Source organism: Leuresthes tenuis, unplaced genomic scaffold (genome assembly GCF_036924035.1).
Source record: "Leuresthes tenuis unplaced genomic scaffold, fLeuTen1.0.hap1 SCAF_2, whole genome shotgun sequence".
Classification (NCBI taxonomy): Eukaryota; Metazoa; Chordata; class Actinopteri; order Atheriniformes; family Atherinopsidae; genus Leuresthes; species Leuresthes tenuis.
The window spans coordinates 1317004-1323825 of record NW_027325356.1 but is presented as its reverse complement, the minus strand read 5'-3'; positions in this window follow the sequence as shown (position 1 = coordinate 1323825).

Sequence of the window (6822 nt, the reverse complement as noted above, 5' to 3'; positions counted from 1 at the left end):
GTTACCTTAAAGACTGGAAATGTTTATTTTCACAAGCGTTGGAAACTGGTTCTTTCTGCCAAAAATGTAAAAATAGGAAAGAAAAAAAGTCCACATTTATTCAGGACTTTCATTTCCTGTTTTATTGTCTGTTATCAGACAGCTCAGTGACTCAGAATCACACCTGAATCAGCTGTTTTTAACACTTTTTAACACTCAAGGTGACATATTAAGCCTTTTTATCACCATTTTCTGAGATCTTATTCAGAAATGAGACAAAATCAGCTAATCTATATTTGTATGTTTCAGGCATAAAGTAGCTGAGTTTACAAGATTTCAGCAGGATGTTGGTTAAGGGTCAGTTTCTGTCTGTCTGAGGACACGCTGTCATGCTGCTGAGGAGAGTTCAGGTGTGTTTACCTGCGTTACCTCATCAACATCTGGACAGCTGCTGTGATTTAATGCAGAAACACAGACAGAATGAAGCTGTTCCTGCAGTCAGAAACACTCCAGGTCTGTAGATACAGATAGTTACTGATCCCAGAGGGAAACAGGTTAGCAGTTAGCTGTAAGTTAGCAGTTAGCTGTAAGTTAGCAGTTAGCTGTGAGTTAGCAGTTAGCTGTGAGTTAGCAGTTAGCTGTAAGTTAGCAGCAGATGCTAGCAAACGATGCTTTCTCATCAGCAGTAATGGACCAAGCCGGAGATGTGCACAGCGTAACTCGTAGTAATGCATGTGAACCGTTAATTACTGCGTTTAAACATTTTGGATACATTAACCTCATTAAACAGTTGTACCTGGAGACCTCCATCTTTATCAGAAACATGCCGATAATGTAACGTTAGCACACCGAGAGTGAGGAGAGGACCGGTGTTGTGTTGGAAACACACCTTAAACACAGCTGCAGGTTGTCTGAGTTACAGAACGGAACCGTTCAGCTAGAAAGCTTCAGCTAACAAAGTAATGTGGGAACAATAATGTTCATCTTTCAGAAAGGAGCAGCAGTAACTCCTTAGAAGTTGGTGTACGTCATCTTCATTAGCTTAGCTGTTAGCGTTAGCTGCTGCTAACAAAGTAATGTGGGAACAATAATGTTCATCTTTCAGAAAGGAACAGCCGTAACTCCTTAGAAGTTGCTGTTCGTCATCTTCATTAGCTTAGCTGTTAGCGTTAGCTGCTGCTAAAGGAAGAAATAAATCAGTAAATAAACCATGAGGAGTTATTTCATTAGCTAAGCTGTTAGCGTTAGCTGCTGCTAACAAAGTAATGTGGGAACAATAATGTTCATCTTTCAGAAAGGAACAGCCGTAACTCCTTAGAAGTTGCTGTTCGTCATCTTCATTAGCTAAGCTGTTAGCGTTAGCTGCTGCTAAAGGAAGAAATAAATCAGTAAATAAACCCTGAGGAGTTATTTCATTAGCTAAGCTGTTAGCGTTAGCTGCTGCTAAAGGAAGAAATAAATCGGTAAATAAACCATGAGGAGTTATTTCTCAGATGCTTCCATTTCCCTGCTCTGAAGTTCAGGCTCTGAGAGCTGGAACTGATCCTCTTTGTGGCTCAGTTCCTTCAGTCCAGCGTTGAACTGGACCAAGTTGTTAAAACAGTGGGATGAAAAGTGTCTGCTGCACATTCACAGTCTTTAGCTAACTCTGCTGGAACATTAGCCTCAGATATAGTTTATCCACTGGGCTCTTATATCCTCTGAGGCTGCTGCTGGATGGAAGATGCATGCTCCTCAGTACAGCTGACAGCAGAACATTTCCACCAGAAGCTGGCTTCATCCGTCCAGCAGGGTGGAGGTGAGGGGGCGGGGCTTAGCAGAGGAGGCGGAGCCAACTTAAGGAGTGACGGACTTTAGAAATGAAAATCAGAACGGCTCGTTAAAGGAGGAACTTTCAAACAAAGGGGAGCTAAATAAATCCCAGGGTTGTGTTTTTGGGGAGTTTTACAGCTGCTGGTGACCTCAGACGCCCTGATATCTGCTCCCAGGAGCAGGAAGAAGAGTTTTACTGAAAAGCTGGTGCTCTCTGTGTTGGTGGAATAATGATCTTTTAGCATAGCTCTTAACGAGCGTTGACGCCTCATTCGCTGCTCCTGAGACTCTAATGGATTCACTAATTAGCAGCTTTCCTGAAGGCCGGCGCTCATTAACTAATCAGCCTCCACTTTGCTTAATCAGTGGTTTAATTGAAATAATCGCCTTGTGAACAGAGAGAGCCGCTGGAGCGTTTAGAGCTGAGCCAGGATACGCTGCCAGGAGTTGAACCAACAACTCAGATGACCTGCTCTTTTTAGGAAAGGTTTAAAAACGTCTTTGGTCCAAAACACTCAAAGTTTACATTTCCTGAGGCTGAAACTGATTTTATTTGATAGATTTGTGATCAGTTTTAGCTCCATCATGTCTGTGGAGAAGCCCTGAAGGGTTTTATGCTGATTTGTTCAGGTAAAGTCCTGAGAAACAGCAGCCAGGCAGCGGCATCACACCGTTACAGCCTGACAGCAAACAGAATCTTCCTAAATACCTGAAAGCAGGAGGTTTTAGATGCATCTGTCCGTGGCAGCTTCTCTGTGGTCAAACTGTGCAACCGAGTCATTTCCGTTGATAAATCAGCAGCTGTAACTGAGGCCAGCCGCTCTGATCAGAGGTTAAGGAGGCGGGGGAGACGTTAACAGCCATGACACATAAACTGGCCCCCATTCATTCATTTCACAGTCCTAATAAGAGTCCAGCTGACCTGCCGTCTCTGGGCCTCATTAATCCCTCAGACTGGAGTTTTGAAATCCAAGGCTCCGCCCCGCTGTGATGTAACCGTGATGTCATCACCTGTAAATTAGGCGACTGAATGAGCTACTTTCATAAACTTTGGGTCAAACTCAGGTTTTTTTTCCACTTCCCTTCATCTCTGACCATTTTTAAGCTGCAGCCTTTTGAAATCTTGCTGCTTAAAGGGTTAAATTCAATAAAAGATAAATGTGAAATTGGACCATCAGGTAGAACCAGGTACCGAAGTTAACATAAAGCTCTCTAAGGACTCACCTGATTCCCACCTGAGCTTTTAAACCAGGCCTAAAAAAACTAAACTACATTTTTTGTTTTGGTAACTAAAACTGACCAAAATTAAATTTGGTTTTTAAAATTCAAATTCAACCCGTTTTGTTTTTAAGCTTAAATGAAACAATTACTTCTTTTTTTTTTTTTGTTTTTGTATTAATTATAATTCAATCTTAAAATAGACTTTTAATAAGGAACAGTTTCATAAGTGAAGGATCATTTATCAAACATAAATCACTATATTTAATAAATTTACATGAACAACTGAAGCCGAAGATAGGGTGTAATACCACTGCTGGCCAGCAGGTGCTGAGTAGAACACAGACTTCCATTAAAAAAAACATCAACTTCTCCATTAAATACAGAATAAGTTCATGTTTTCACTGTCACTGTGGTGTCAGTAGATCGATTAATTTCTTCTGATTCGATTTGTTTTGACACAATGTAGATAAAACATTAAACTTTCTTTTTTTCTATGAAACATGTTCGATAATCACCAAATAAGTGTTGAATCCTTCTGATAATTACTCCATTTCTATAGATGGCAATTCAGTTCTGTTCAGTTTTATTTATAAAGCGCCAAACAAAGTCCAATTCAAGCCAATTAGAGTCCATATCATTTTAATACCATCATAATCCAGTCAAATCCAATTAATTAAGCTGAAATTAGTCCAGTTCACACAGAGATTAACTGAAACTTCTCTCTGATCCTGAGCTGCACGAGGCGACTGTGGAGAGAAAAAACTCCCTTTTAACAGGAAGAAACCTCCATTAGAACCAGAACCAGGAAGAAACCTCCATCAGAACCAGGAAGGGTCCATCTGCCTGGACCAGCTGGGGCTGAGAGGACAGGAAAGAGGGGACAACAAGCAGCGTAACACCAGGCCAGAGACACCTGCTGAGAGAGAGAAACACAAGTTAATGACAGCAATGATGTCATCTGTACATGGAGGGAGGAGAGGTGCATCATGGGAGCTCCCCCAGCAGGCTGGGCCTATAGCAGCAGAACTATGGGATGTTTCAGGCTCACCTGAGCCATCCCTAACTATAAGCTTTATCAGAAAGGAAAGTTTCAGCCTGATCTTAAAGGTAGAGAGGGTGTCTGCTTCCTGAAGCCAAACTGGCAGCTGGTTCCACAGAGAGGGGCCTGATAACTGAAGGCTCTGCCTCCCATTCTGCTTTTAGGGGCCTGATAACTGAAGGCTCTGCCTCCCATTCTGCTTTTAGGGGCCTGATAACTGAAGGCTCTGCCTCCCATTCTGCTTTTAGGGGCCTGATAACTGAAGGCTCTGCCTCCCATTCTGCTTTTAGGGGCCTGATAACTGAAGGCTCTGCCTCCCATTCTGCTTTTAGGGGCCTGATAACTGAAGGCTCTGCCTCCCGTTCTGCTTTTAGGGGCCTGATAACTGAAGGCTCTGCCTCCCATTCTGCTTTTAGGGGCCTGATAACTGAAGGCTCTGCCTCCCATTCTGCTTTTAGGGGCCTGATAACTGAAGGCTCTGCCTCCCATTCTGCTTTTAGGGGCCTGATAACTGAAGGCTCTGCCTCCCATTCTGCTTTTAGGGGCCTGATAACTGAAGGCTCTGCCTCCCATTCTGCTTTTAGGGGCCTGATAACTGAAGGCTCTGCCTCCCATTCTGCTTTTAGGGGCCTGATAACTGAAGGCTCTGCCTCCCATTCTGCTTTTAGGGGCCTGATAACTGAAGGCTCTGCCTCCCATTCTGCTTTTAGGGGCCTCATAACTGAAGGCTCTGCCTCCCATTCTGCTTTTAGGGGCCTGATAACTGAAGGCTCTGCCTCCCATTCTGCTTTTAGGGGCCTGATAACTGAAGGCTCTGCCTCCCATTCTGCTTTTAGGGGCCTGATAACTGAAGGCTCTGCCTCCCATTCTGCTTTTAGAAACTCTGGGAACCACAAGGAAACCTGCAGCCTGAGAGCAAAGTGCTCTGTTGGGGAAATATCCAACTGTGAGATCTTTAAGATGTGATGGAGCTCGGTCATTAAGAGCTTTATATGTGAGGAGAAGAATCTTAAATTCTATTCTGAATCTAACAGGGAGCCAATGAAGAGAAGCTAAAACTGGAGAAACATGATCTCTGCTGTTAGATCTAAAACTCATCTTTTGCTGCTGAATCCAGTTCTATAAGGAAGAAACGATCCTCGTTTTATTCTATGAGATTTCATGATTGTTAATATTATTAATTATAATTCCTGCAGATATAATGTTCACAGGAGAGATTCTTCAGTTAATTTTAATAAAAAATAATAAAAATAAAGACTATAATTAGAAAATCAATCAATCAATCAATTAGAAGATCAGTGAAGAAGAAACCTCAAAACAACAAGAAGAAGTGTGATCGGTGCCTTAATTAATAAGAGTTCAAAGAGAATAAAATTAAAATATCTGGATTACATAATTAGGATTAAAGCTCTCTGATTGGCTGCTCAGAACCAATCGGAAAGCTTTAATGGGAGGCTGACAGAGAAGCTGAAACGTGTTTTCATTGGCTCAGAGGGAATATTTACATTTACTGTGTGAACAACAATCTGTTTGTTTGTTCTGCATAAAACCGTCAAAACTGCAGAAAACAAACATCCACCGATCAATAAGTTCATAAATAACTGATTTATCAAAGTCAAGATAATAATGGGATTATTAAATGATTAAACTAATGTTTGTTCATAGAAAATATCATGAAATAAACATGTAGAATAATTATTTAATCTGGTATAATAATATATATATTAAATATGAAACATTTTGCTTCAACAACAAACACAAAATCAAATTAATTTTTATTTTTTATATTTTGTTTTCATTTGAATTAATTAAAACTCAACAATAATATAAAAATATCAACCTAAAACATTCGTGAATAAAATCAGAACCGGACAGAATTCCATTAACGGGAAAAACAAAGAGCAGTTTTTCTAATTAACGCCTGAATCCGCGCGCGGTCTCCGGCACGTTGGCGGCTCACGGGTCAAAGGTCAGACGTGTGAAAGTGGCTGTTTGCCGCCGCTCCTCCTCCTCCTCCTCCTGCGGGGATGTTAAAGCCTTCAGCTCCTCCACTTTAATCCTCCCTCTGCTGCGCTTTGACTCTCTGATCACAGCTGACACAATGAAGCACGAGCGGCGACACGAGGCCGCACAAAGACGAAGGTTTCTGAAAATTATACGTTTAAAAAGACACGAAACTAAATGATTTAATCCTGTTAAAACGTTGTTTTTTATCAGTTTAATGCATTCAGGGAAAAATGTATTTATCAAATATTTTCAAGTAGTTTTATGTTTTCATAATTAAACACTTATTTAATTTATGCCTTTTCCTGAAAATACTTCTGATAAAAATGATTTATTATTAATTTAATAATATTAAACATGTTGCGACTGTGAGAAAAACAAATCCGGTTGATTTAATTATTCGGAGATAAACGAATATTTTTTCATCTTTGATTTAAATGAAATAATAAATAAACAAATAAACAGCATCAGAAAAACAAAAAATATTTAAGAAACAGAGAAAAGATCAAAGGATTTGATCTTAAATGTTCCTCAGAGTCCAGATTTTAAAAGATTTCTCTAAAAACAATCAGAATGAATAAAAATCCGTTTAAAACTTTAATAAAAACATAAAATAAAATCATTTAAATTATTTCATCAGTTTTCACCGTAAATAAGATTTTAAGGCCGCGGGACCTCCAGCGATGCGCGCGCGAGTTCACGGATGATTTAAGTGTCTGATGAAGATGTTTGATGATCTCATCTTCATCAGCTCTGTTTCACCTGAG